The following is a 14,639-nucleotide window of genomic DNA, read 5'->3' as shown; positions in this document are numbered from 1 at the left end:
TTCTAAGTCCATGTGAGAATAACTCACATTCAGGTCAGCTTACTCTCATACAGAAATTTACTTTCCTACAGTAGAGTGTGTCCATGTGTGCATGTGAAGAGGGTATCAATAATAACATATGCTGAGCAATTTACAGTCACTTTTTGTTACTGTTTTGCTGTCAAATGATGCTAACAGATCCACTCAGATAAATTAACTTTCTTAACTAGATTGCCTCACTTGGTGGGAACAGCATAAGAAAAGCTTACCACAATAAACAATCCATCAAATATACAGAAGATTATTATTTTATCATTTTGTTTCCATATTAACAAGCATTAAAAATGGTCAGGTTTATTTTTGTTTTCTTTCTTTTCACAGAAATACTCATTATCCTGCATTCTAGCACATACTGGTGCAAGAGGGTAAAAATCTTGTGGTTTTATGATATAAAAACCTGCTGGTGATTTGTGGTGTTGTTTTAGGGATAATATATGAGAAGACTTGAATAAAGTTAGATGAGTTGATAAAAAGCTTTTTTTCCTCTTTTTTAAATTTCAGGGCAAACTGGCCCTGTCCCCAACTCCAGAGATAAATCTTGATTGGACTAAGCCAATCATGAAACCCCATTCCCCTTTCAATCACTGGTTTAAGTAAGGGCATTTGATACCATTTTGGCCAAGAAAACATGAAGGAACATCTGCTGGGGACTTCAGAGGAAAGTTTCTTTACTGAAATACATGAAGACATATGTGCTGATGTAACATCTGCGTCTAAGGCCTGGAATCACAGCAATCATCTTGTAATCCTAAAGGAGACCAGGGGAGGACAAGCCCAACACACTCCCCAGCCACTCCCCAAAGGTCCTTCTACTATTTATACAGTAAATATAACTGGATGAAGAAGAACATCCAGTTTCCTATGGAACCTTCCCATGGAAGACTGTTGGATTTTCAAAGAATCAAAGCTCCATCATGACCCACCTACTAGGGTAGAAGTATATAGCGTTATATAATAAATGAAGTCCTGACCCAAGTCTATTTTACACAGATTTATAATTGCTTTCCAAATTCTGAATGAGAAATCAGAATGGGCATGCTGTTAGTTGATGAAACTTTTACACTGAAGTCCATGATAAACCAAGCACTGCCAATTGTACAAAGTCATAAATTGGCATGAGCGCAATAGAAATACATCCTAAAACAGAAATAGTACACCCAGGACTACACCTGAGCAGGTCTAATAAGTTAGTTGCAAAAATAAGTGGTCCAGACCTCCACGTCACCTACCACTTTTATATCTACATCTCCTCCTTAGCTTATACCTATGGCTTCATAGAGAGTTCTCTATGATCACCTGTCAGAGGAGGAAGAAACTCAAGCTTGGTTCATGGAGTCAGTCTGTTTGACGTACAAGTCCAAGCTGAAACATGACTGCTACTGTGCTGCAGCCCCAGTGAGGAGTAACCCTGAAAGACAAATCAAGGCACAGAGCTTCGTACTGTGTACCTGATCAGCTGCTTTTTGTAAAAATAAAATTATCCCATGGTAAAGATTTACAGAGAATCATACAGAATCACCGGCAGTGCCTCATTACTTGACTGGTTAGTCAGAGATCTGAAGGAGCAAGACAGGAATGCTGGATGTGAGTGAGTTAAGGGAAATGGCATTTGGAGGGAAGACACACTAAACACCACTCATAAGTGGTGAGCCAGGAAGACTGATGAAGTAGACTCTTACAGTTGTGGATGAGACATCAGCCCAGAAATAACACCCTGCACTGGTAAAGAAATATCCTTCAGGATGCATAACCCAGTGGCCACTGCATGACACACTGCCCTGTTAGATAGAATGCATGAGTTCATGAGCCAAGATGGGAAATTAGGGGTAACTTCACCCATCTTACTCATCCCATTCAGAGTTGTTCCTTCCATCTTCTCAAACTTGGGTTCTTTAAAGCTAGAAGCCCTGGGTTTCCAGAGGAATGATTCTTCCACCAGAGGATATAGTAGGAGTCCAGCTTAAAAAAAATCTATGTCTGCTGCCAGCTTGGGACACTTATTCTAGTGGCTCAGTAGTCACAGAAAGGAGTTCTCATACTAGCAGAAGCCAGTGACCCTGGGCATAATTAGGAGGTAAGATTCCTGCTACATGATGACATCTGAAAAGAATATGTTAGCTCTGAGGTAACAGCTTTGTGAGCTGGGAATAGACAATTACTGCCTGAGCTTGGACAAGTGGGAGCAGAACTGCTTCCACAGAATGGATCACACTGGTATGGGCAAGGAGGATCACAGTGGCATCAAGATATAGAGAAAACTAGAGATATTTTCCCAAATTTTCTGGACTAGGTAAAGCTCTCAGAACTGTTGAATAATCCTGGAAAAGGAACAGTAGCCACCAACAGGAATGACAGAGATTTAATTTTCTGCTAACACTGAAAAAAATGGGGTTATCTAGTCAGATTTTTTTAATTTCTAAAGCATCAAGATATAAAATATTTATTCTTTCTACATACTGTCATGTTACAGAACATGTTCCTAGCAGGTACCTGTCTAAGTACTATGTACAGTGTTATTCCCCCTGGTACTAATGGTATTAGACTATCAAAACAATAGTCTCACGTGCTAAAATGCATGTAAAATATTAGAATTGCTAAAATGCACAGAGAATATCAAAATACTTTTTCTTCTTTAGGGGTCCAAGTGATTTATTTATATTTATACATATTATATACATGCTATATAAAATGATATGTTATATCATTTTTTCAATCAGGTATTTGAAATTCAGTGACTTAGAATTTTAATATCTTCCTTTAAAGTAATTTTGTTTTTTATTAATGTTTCCACATTTTCAACCACAGTGGATACCTGGAAAGAGATAAACCTGTGTTTGAAAGCTAGCTTGCCTATGACTTTTCTAGCTATGAGACCTTGGTCAAGTTACTTAAACTCTTTAACCCTCAGTTTTCTATAGCAATAATAATTCCTATCTTATAGAGTTCTTATAAATATTAGATGAAATAATTTATGCAAAACGCCCAGCAGGTTGGTGGCACTGGGTGGATGTTACTATGTTAAAAGAGAAAAGAATGACCAAACACTATGATTTGAAAATTTAAAAATATTTGACCAACTGTTCCCAGAATTATACCATAGTATTAAACATACACAGTTTATAGTGTTTCCTTTGTCAGATTTCACCCACACAGGTATAGGATGCAGACATTCTTCACTGACTTAAGAAAGACTGCAGATTCCTTCTGCTCCCCTTTGACTTCCTAGTTGTATAAAATATCTCTGTAGTCTGTGTGAGAAGTGCCTGCTCTCCCACACAACCATGTATCAATTAGGAATAGGCTAAGCTGTAGATAACATAAACCCAAAATGACAGTGGCTAAATAAAACATACATACAATCTATCTCATGCAAAAGTCAGAAGTGGGCTACGCAGGAGTGATAAAGGTATATCTGCTACACCAAATCTTTCTATCATGTTGTCCTGTCATCCATGGCCACCATTACCAAAATCATCTCATTGTCTGAGATGGCTGCACTTGCTCCAGCCATCATGGTTACATTCCAAGTGTCAGAAAGACAGAAGAGGCGAAATAAATAGAGGTAAATTATACATATGGACCTACTTTGAAGGAAAATGTCGAAATCTGGTGTATGACACAACTTGCCTTATCTTAGACAAAATTTCTTTCCATATCCACATTTGGTTTGCAAAGAAGGCTAGGAAATAGTTATTTTTGAGGGCAGAAATATCTAGAACTAAAAGTGAAGCTCTTGTTAAGGAAGAAGGGGAAAAGGGATATTAAAGAGAATGAACACTATCTGACATGATCCAAGACACAGTCCAAAGAGAGTATCTAAATCTTCCTCAAAGCTTTGACTTACAGAACATGAGGCTCAGTTATTTCCGCCTTCTGCCCTCTTCCTCTCTGAGGCACTGAACAAGAGCAAGTCTCCTCCATTAACAGATATAGAAGAAAATTCAGGAGGAAATGAAGCTTAAATTAGCAACTGAAGTATTATGGAATTATATATGTCAAGTAGCTGATTTAATAAGTACTCAATGAGAGGTATTCATTACAAATTATTATACAAAGGGACAAGATATTTTTTGAAATCTGCATAATGATGTCACATTACCCTCCTCAAATTCTCCTTGGTATACTGTTATTATTATTTTATATTTAACTCTAAAGGGGAAAAAAATCAATGAATGAATATATAACTGAAGACTCGTAAAATTCCCTTTCATAGGCACATCTACACATCATCTACAGAACATCAGAACATATCATTATTTTTGTTCATTTTATTAAATATCAATACAATCAACACATGTATTAATGTTAATGACAACATGATAAAGTGAAAAAAAACCCTGGACTGGGAATTGCTAATTAGTGACTAAAGAAAGTAGTCATATAGCTTTTAGTTATTAGTCCTCTGACCTTGGGCAAGTAATTTTCTTTTAATTTCCTCTATGTTATAGTAAAAGTAATATGTGCTGAGAAAATTTACACAGAGGTATAGACATTTTTTTAAGTTAACAATCTTTCCTCACCTACCCCATTCTCAATGCTCAGACACAAATTATATTAATATCTTGATGCATAGCTGTCCATGCTTTTCTTCTTAGGTAATACAAATATGCACAAATATATTTTTTAAACACATTGGCAGCGATTGTGCATTATTTCTACTGAAAATAAAAGAAGGAGTTGATTGTATTTGATTTTCTCACAAATACACTTTTGTCAACCTTCCAGAAATATGTACATAGTAGATCCTCATTATTCATGGCAGTTACATTCCATAAGGTCACCCTGAATGTTGCTTTAGCTAATACTGAATCATTGTCCCAGGTGAAATACAGGTTAGGTTACTTAAAGCCTCTAGCCACAAAATTTTCATCCATCAGTCAGTATATAACCTTGCCTTATGTCTGTTTCTATTTAAACACATCTTATTTAATATATACGTTAGTGATTCATTAGCACTGAACTCACAGACAACAGCACTGTAACTCATGACGAAAGCCTATCTAACACAAGGACTTTCTCCATAAAATGTCAACCTTTCAACCTTCTTGCCCCTGGGAACCCTACACAGCACTTCTGCACTATACGTGGGGGCAATTTAAACAGCGAAATCAATATACAGCACAAATACACAAAAAACATGGCACTACACAGACCATAAAAAGGACACTTTTAACAGTGTAAGTTTAAACAAGAAGGCAGAACTACCCTCTAATTCAACGTCAGCTAGGAATATGTGCCTTGGGCAATTCAAATTTTTCACTGATCTTCACATGCACATGTCCACAAATGATGTGAGCATGTCATGAGTATTGATTAGGGTGTTATAAATAAATTTTAGCAAGTAGGAGAATTCACAAATACTAAGTTGACTGTGTATAGTTTATCCTCATTATTCATACATTCTATATTATACACACACACATAAGTAGAATTAACTCACATTTTAATGAGTATAACATCTCACAGTATGAGTGCAGTACATTCAAGTGCAGTTGAATACATGTTTCCACCATGTCAATACTCCCTTTTGAACATTCAGGTTGATTCCAACTATTTTACCATTATAAGCAATGCTGTAATAAATATCCATGTACATTTATCCTCAAGATATTCATATTTATAGAGATTTATGGAAAGTGTCATTGCTTGATAAAAAACATGATATATTATTTTATTTGAATAGATAAGTCTTTAAAAATAACTTTCCAATTGACTCTCCTACTGAAAATATATAAAAGTATCAATTGAGAGAAATATTACTAATGCTAGTTTTTTTATAAAAACATATTGAGTTCTCAGAATTGTAATAGAGAAAATGTGTGGAAAACATAATATATATTTAAGTTCTACTTGTTTACTCACTTGAAATTGTATCCTGAGTATTAAATTGAAATAGTTAACCAATAATTAACCATTTTAATAGTCCATCATATTATTTACATTTATTATTAGATCTTTCTGAATTTTTTCTGTAAGAGATTAGTAAATTTTCCTTTTTATATTTTGTTGAATTATTCCACATATTTTTATTTTGAAGGGATAAAATTTTCCCAGAAACACCTCTCATAGCCAAATAATAACCAAACATGTAATTGAATATACCACAATATCTTTATACTTCCCTACTATTAGACATTTAATTTTTCCCAAACATTATTTTCAATTAACCTATTGCTGTATAATTTTTATAAAATAGGCTGAACTCATTTAAAGAGTACCATTTAATGAATTTTGAAAATTATATACTCTCACAAAACCATTACCACAGCCAAGATACAGAACATTGCCTTTTCCTAAAAGCATTCTCTCATTTTCAGTCAACTCCTTCCTTCACCCCAGGACTTCAGAATAACAATACTCTGCTTACTGTCACTGAAATCAGTTTACATTTTCTAGAATTTTGTGTAAATGGAATTATATAGTGTGTTGAGATTTACATGTGTTGTATGTATAAATAGCCTCATATATATATTTTATTGCTGAATAGTATTCCATTGCTTAGATACAGAACTATCATTTTGATATCCACTTAACATAGTGATGGACATCTGAGTGTTTTTCATTTGGGGTCTATTTTGAATTAAGCTGCTGTGAATACTGATGTACAAGTCTTTATGCGGTCATACGATTTTATTTTGGACTTATAGGAAGGTATGATATGTATATGTTTATAAGGAAACTATTAGTTTTCCAAATTGCTTGTGTCCTTTCCCTTTCCCACCAAAAGTTTATGAGAGTTTCAGTTTGTCTATATCTTCACCAACCTTACTATTGTTAGAGTTTTTAGTTATAACTCTTAATAATACCTAACTGGTATTTGATTGTGGTTTTAATTTGTACTTTCCAAATGACTAATGAAACAGCATTTTTCACATGCTTATTGGCCATTTCTTCTTTTGGGAAATGCTCATTTAAATTTTTTGCCTAGTTTTTATTAGGTTGGTTTTTTTAGTTTTGTGTTGAGAATTCTTCACATAGTCTTTACACAAGTTTTTCGCCAGATAAGTGTATCAGGAATATTTTCTTTCCTTTTGTGGCTTGTCTTTTCACTTCTGTAATTATGTCTTTCAAAGACCATTTTTTAAATTTTTTAAAAATAAAATCCAGTTTATCATTGTGTCCTTTATGGTTTATGCTTTTTGAGTTCTGTATTAGAAATATCTGCTTGACCTCTTTCTTTTTCCGGAAGTTTTATAGTTTTGACGCTTACATTTAGGCCTATGCTCCTATTCAAATTAATATTTGTGGATGGTATGAGGTAAGCGGTAAAGTTGATTATTTTTATCAATATCCACATGTTCCACAACTACTTTTTTAATAAAGAATTCCCTTTCCTCATTGAATTGCTTTAGCATTTCTCTCAAAAATCTATTTACTGTACATGTGTGGATTTGTCTTTGGACTCTGTTCTGTTCAATTGATCTGTATTTATTCTTTTACCAGTACCACATTTATTTTGATTATTGTAGCATTAATATGTCTTGAAATCAGGTATCACGAGTCGTAATATTGTGAGTTATAATAATAAGTGTTCATTTAGTCTTCCTCCCCGGTTTCCGGCAAGGAGCTCCTAAAACCCTTGGAATGCCCCAAGTTAGAAGAACAGCAGGGAGAAATTTTTGTTATAATATTTGTTCTTTTGTCCTCAGTTCTTAAGTCATAAAGGTGAAATGGGTGTTTTGTTATTCATAAGCCCATATTTTATAACCATAACTGAGTTTATATTAATGAGGTGACTTTTAGAAGTTGTCTAAGATGTGGGGTGCTAGTTGCCAGGGGAGCCAAGCATGTGACAAGAGGGTTGGAACTTTCTGTTCTGCCCCACACACAAACCCACCTTCTAGGTGGGAAGAGGGGCTGGAGATTGAGTTCAATCACCAATGACCAATGATTTCATCAATCATGCTATGTAATAAAGCCTTCATAAAACCCCCAAAGGACAGGGTTGGAAGAGCTTCCAGGTTGGTGAATATGTGGAGTACTGGGGAGAGTGGCGTGTTCCTAGAAGGCATGGAAGCTCCATAACCTTTCCTCATACCTAATGCTATGCATCCCTTCCATTTGGCTGTTCCTCTGTTAATATCTTTCCATAATAAACTGGCAATCTAGTAACTAAAAGGTTTCTCTGAGTTCTCTGAGCAGCTCTAGCAAATTAATTGAACCCGATGAGAGGGTTGTTGGAACCTCCAATCTATAGCCTAACCATCAGAAGCCCAGGTAACAACCTACACTTTGAAAAGATGTCTGAATTGGGTTAGGAGCGTGCAGGTTGTAGGACTAAGCCCTTAATCTGTGGAATCTGACGCTGTCTTCGGGTAGAAAGTGTCAGAATTGAGTTGAACTGTGGGAAACCCAGCTGGTATTTCAGAGAACTGCTTTGTCGGGGGGAACCACCCACACATATTGTAACTGGTGTCCAGAACCCTTCTGTAAGTCCTCTAACTTTGTTCTCCTTTGTAAATTGTTTTGTCTATTTTAGAACATTTGCATTTACATATATATTTTTAAATTATCCTGTCAAAATTGGCTTGCACTTTAGTCTTATTTCTTCATTTTCAATCCATATGCCTTTTATTTATCCTTGACTTATTGACATTTCTAGGATCTCCACGAGAAAGGCTGATATTTTTGCCTAGCTCCCAGTCCTAGGGGGAAAACTCAGCCTTCATCATTAAGTATAATACTAGCTACAGAATTTCCACCAATGTCCTTTATAAGGTTGAGAAAATTTCTTTCAATTGTCAGCTTGCCAAAAATTTGTCTCCAGAATAGACATAGATTTTTCTCTAATGCTTTTTTAAAATATATTAGCTTTTTTATGTATAGCTGGGTTTGATTTGCAATTATTTTGTTAGATTTCTATATGTTTAAGAGGAACATTAATTTATAATTTTCTTTTCTTGAAATATCTTTGTGTGGTTTTGGTATCATATCAGTGTGATGTAGTCCTCATAAAACTCACTCCCTGGAATGTACTCAACTCCTCTATTTTCTGAAATAATTTACATAGGATTGATATTATTTCTTTCTGAAATGTTTTTCAGAATTCACCAGTAAAACCCTCTGGGTCTGAGACTCATTTATAGGGAAGTTTTTAATTATGAATAAAATAGTACATTAGAGGTATTCTGAAATTTTATTTCTTCCACTGTCAGTTTTTGTCATTTTTATCTTCTGAAGACTTTTGCCAGTTCAACTAAGTTGTAAAGTTGATTATATAAAGTCTTTAATAATATATGTACGCATTATTCTTTTAACATTTTAAGACCTCTGTTAGCATCCCTCTTTCATTCCTGATCCTGATAATATGGCCTTCCCTTTTTCACTGTGGTCAGTCTTTTTAGAGGGGATGGCAAACCACAATCAGTGGACAAAACTGTCTCACTGTTTTTGTATAACCCATAAGCTAAAAAGGGCTTTTATATTTTTAAATATTTGAAAAAAAGACAAAAGTTGAATAATATTCCATCATACCACAAAATTGTATAAAATTCAAATTTCACTCTCAATAATAATAAGCAACATTTTATTGGAATACACCTGTGCACATTTTCTCCTCTTTTTCTGCCTTTGTAAGGGAGAATCACTAGTCACTGAATTTCTTGTTTTCTAACATTGGCATTTAAAAATATAGACTTCCCTCTAAGCCGAGATAAGCTGCAGTGTACAAATTTGGAAATACTGTATTTTCATTTTTATTCAATTTTAATTATTTTCAAATTCTTTTTTAAAAAGAAAGTAAATCAGAGAAATCCATTCTATTATATATGAGCATACGGCAAAGTTATAATAATTTTAAAAGAGTAGAATAAATTAATCAATGATAAGGTTATACACAATGTAATAAAGGGCAAATTAGATTTGGTCAATGGTGTATTAAAAGTCTATTGTTGAATAACAAACTACCTTAACATTAGTGGCTTAAAACAATAAAAATTTATTATCTCAATTTCTGTACTAGGAATCCAGTTTGGCAGAGTCCTTGCAGTCAGAGTCTCTCATAAGGCTACAGATAAAGTGTTGGCCAGGGTCAAGGTCATCTTAAGACTCCACTGAGGGGAAAATCTACTTCCAAGCTCACCCCCTTGGCTGTTGGCAGGTCTCAGATCTACTTCCAAGCTCTCTTATGTGGCTGTTGACAGTCCTCAAACCCTCACTGGCTGTTGGTTAGATCTAGACTTTATTCCCTTGTCATATAGCCCTCTCCTCTCCAACGAGTAGTTCACAACATGGCAGCTTGTTTCCCCAAAGTGAAAGAAGGAAAAAGCAAAAGAGAGAGCAAACACAGAAGTCACAGCATTATTGTAACCCAACCTCACAAGTGATATCCCATCACTTTTGCCATAATCTGTTGATAAAAGCAAGTCACCGGGTAGAGCCAGCCCACTCTTAATGGAAGGCGATTACACAAAGGTGTGAATACCATGAAGCAGGGGTCATTAGAGGCCATTCAAAATGCTGCCTACCACACATGGTGCTAAAAGACAAGTTCAACATACAGAGAAGAGTAAAACTAGATCGCTACCTAACATCACATAAAAAGATGAAATCCAGACGGATTGATAATATACACTGAAAGATACAGTAATAAAGTTAGGATTCAATGCAGATTTAAAGATTAGAAAGAATTTTTAACAAAAGTTCAAAAACACAAACTGTAAAGGAAAAAAATAAGTATCTTGATAACATCAAAAATGAGGAATACTGTGAAAGACATGATTAAAAAATTAATTACAAGATGAACAAACTGGAGAAGATATTCTTAAATCCTAAGCATACAAGACATTAATGTCTCAAATACACCGCAAATTTATCTGAATCAATAAAAATCATGGAATCACTCCAAAAAAATGGCAAGAATATGAAGATACAATTCAAAAAGAGGAAATCCAAAGGCTGACAACCTAGGAAAAGATGTTCGGATTCATTCTCAGTCCTTGAAATGCAAGTTACAATGAGATAACATTTGAAGTCTCTTAGGTTTGCAAAAAGAAGAACTCTGAATAAAGCATGAAGTGGAAAGGAAGTGCAGGCGTAGAGACTTTCGCAGAGTAGAGAGAGTAATATGGCCAATCAGCAGTATTTAGCCATTTAAGTATTTATATACCTTATGGCTCAGCCATCAATTCCTAGTTCTTTATATCCTAAAGTCCTAAAGAAATTCCTTAAGAGGAAATTTATAAAGGCTTTTCACTTCTAGATTATTTAATTTAGCAGGTAGTTGGAGAATATGTGGCATTCAGCATTGGGAGAGAGAATAGGTACAAATATGGAAAATATATCCTTATGGAGCATTATGCAAAGTAAGATGGAACAGATTCCATGTTCACATAGCCACATTGAAGGACCTTATAAACACAGAACTGAGTGAAAACAAGAATAAGGAACAGAATGAAGTATCTAACATAATACACTTTTTAATACACTATATTTTATTTCATGCATACACTGTATTTAACATTTAATATTTACTGAACACTTAAATTGAGTATACTTGTAAGCATTTTTTTCCCACATTACTATTTTCTTAATGTTTCTTAGAAATGAGGTTGATGGATCAGAGAGTAGAAAATTTGAAAGTGTCTCTAGGCACATAGTCAACCTTTTCCGGAACTATGGTTCCAACTGATGTTCCCATCAACTGTGTATGGTAATACTGTCATACCATAAACATCTGTAATTGAATTCTAAGAAATACATTTCCTAATTTGACAAATTTAAATGTTTGAATGAGCACTTTTTTATTTTTGCATAACTTCATTGGCGATAGTATTTTTCTAATTGAACTTTAAAAAATTTTACTGAGGTATACTTACATTATATTTAGGTGTTCTAATGTTGAATATATATGTAAATTGTTGTATTTTCCTGATGAATTAATACTTTTATCGTTACATAATGTCTTGCTTTGTCCCTTACAACAGTTTTTTTAAATTAAAGTCTATTTTATCTAAGTATAGCTACCTCTTTCTTTTCATTTGCATATAATTTTTTCCATTCCCTCACTTTTGACCTTTATGTCCTTAAATCTAAAATGAATGTCTTCTATACAGCATATAGTTGGGGCTTGTTTTATTACTTATCCAGCCATTCTATGTTTTTTGATTGGAGAGTTTAATCAATTTATGCATAAGTAATTATTGATACGGAAGGGTTTACTATTGCCATCTTATTGGTTCTGTCTATTTTGCAGGAATTGGTTTGGGGGGAGGTAGGTTAGAGGACATTAACTGGGATGAGCAAGAGTTAGTAAATGGCTAAGCAGGGATCCATACTTGGGTCTGTGCCTCTAAAAGTTTTGCTTTAGAGGGAGGATTGACAAACTATCGCACACCACCCAAATTCAGCCCACGGACTGCTTTTGTGTAGCCCTGGAGTAAGAATGGTTTTAGCACTTTTAAAAGGTAGAGGGGAAAATCAAAAGGAGAAGACAGTTTCCCAATATGTGAAAATTCTATGAAATTCATATTTCAGGGTACTTAAAGTTTTATTGGAGCTAAACCACACCCAGTAATTTACATGCTGTCCAACAGAGACACTACGCCCCATAACATCTAAAATTTTACTATCTGGCCCTTTACAGATCTGCTGACTCCTGCTGCAGAGCTTTGCTGCTCAAAGCTTGGTCAGTAGATCATTAGCAAAAGGTATCATCTGGGAGTTGACCAGAAAGGCAGAATCTCAGGTACCACACCAGACCTGCTGTGTCCAAATCTGCATTTTAGCAAGATGATTGGTATGCACCTTTAATTATAAGAAGAATTGTGATACTAGCGTGCTGTTTTGGCTGAAGAGTTGGAAGAGGGCAAGTCTAGCAACTAGGGCATTGGGTGGCTTAAGAGTAGGAGACAGAGAGGGAAGGGTCAGGGTCCACAGACATTTAAAGAATGTCTGCCATTTGGGTGCACAGGCAGGCACACATTCCTACTCCAGGCCTCTGAGATTCCTGCGTATAAATATGCAGAGAACAGGAAGTCATACTCAAGTTAACATGAATTCATTTCTTATTATGAAAGTGTGTTTTGCCAAAGCTGATCACAGGATAATTGAACTAGCCAGTAGTATCCAACTGCCCATCTCCATCCTTAATCTGGACCAAAAAAACAAAAAATAAACAAAAGGCTTCCTGACAAGCAGGAATGCCAATTCTGCTAGAATTTGGCCTGAAGCATTGCTATAGGGAAGTTTCTCCAGAGATAGTAGTTCAAATATTTTGCTACAGCATCTTTATAAATGCTAGTTGTGAATAAGATGATGGAACCTGCATTTCTCCCTCAAAGGTACTCCACAAAGAAATTTGCTATTTGACCACTTTCTTTCTTTCTCTTCTTGTAATGAAAACTTTAAGATTTACTCTTGTAGCAACTTTCAAATGCAAGATACACTGTTGCTCATTTTAGTCACCATGCTGTAATCCCCAGAACTTATTTATTTAAAACTCAAAGTTTGTCCCTTTTGACAATCTTCCCACATTTCACCCATTTCCTAACCCCTTCTCTGGCAGCCACTAATCTGTTCAGTCTTTTTAAGATTCTACATCTAAGTGAGATCATACAGTATTTGACTTTGTTGCCTTATTTTACTTAGCATAATGCCTTCAAGGTTCATCAGTGTTGTCACAAATGGCAGAAATTCCTTCTTTTTATGGCTGAGAAATATTCATATATATATATATAATGTATATATGTAATGTAGACACACACACACATTTGCTTTATTCATTTATCTTTTGAGGGACACTTAGGTTGTTTTCATGTCTTGACTATTGAAAACAAAGCTGCAATGAATACTGGGGTGCAGGTAATTTTTAGAAATAGTGATTTCTTTTCCTTCAGATATATACCCAGAAGTGAAATTGCTGGATCATGTGGTGGTTCTATTTTTAATTTTTTTGAGGAAACTCCTTACTGTTTTCCACAGTGTCTGCACCAATTTACATTCCCACCAATAGTGGACAAGTGTTCTCTTTTGTCCAGATTCTCACCAAAACTTCTCATCTCTTGACTTTTTAATAATAACCACTCTAACAAGTGTGAAGTGATATCTCATTGTGGTTTGATTTGCATTTCCTTGGTGATTAGTGATTTCAGCACTTGTTCATTTATATGTTGGCCATTTGCATGTCCTCTTTCGAAGCATGTCTATTCAGTTCTTCTTTTTAATTGGATTACATTTTTGTTGTTGTTGTTACTGAGTTGTATGAGTTCTTTATATATTTTGGGTATTATCCCCTTATCAGATCTACGATTTGCAAATATTTTCTTTCATTCCTAAAATGCCAGGATATTGGGTGTAAACTCTATCCTTTTCCCATCCTTTCTCAGGAAAAGATTCTGGGTTGTATGCCTTTCCCTATTGTGCACAGCTGTGCTGGCTGCTCAGAGCCACCCAGGCCTTTTCCCGAGAATAATACACTGAAATGCCATGTTGTCAGAAGCAAGATTCACTTCTCTCCCTACCTCTTGTAAGAGACATCTCAGGATTGCTCATCTTCTCTCTATCCCACAGAATCATGCTGGCGTCAGAAAGCCAATCACTCCCTAGGGGAGTGCACTAAAATGCAGTGAAGCTGGGTGGGAGCTCCATCCTTCTTCCCTGTC

The sequence above is a fragment of the Vicugna pacos genome, chromosome 1, assembly GCF_048564905.1.
Source record: "Vicugna pacos chromosome 1, VicPac4, whole genome shotgun sequence".
NCBI lineage: Eukaryota > Metazoa > Chordata > Mammalia > Artiodactyla > Camelidae > Vicugna > Vicugna pacos.
The sequence above is the reverse complement of the archived record's forward strand: the minus strand, read 5'-3'. Positions refer to the sequence as shown.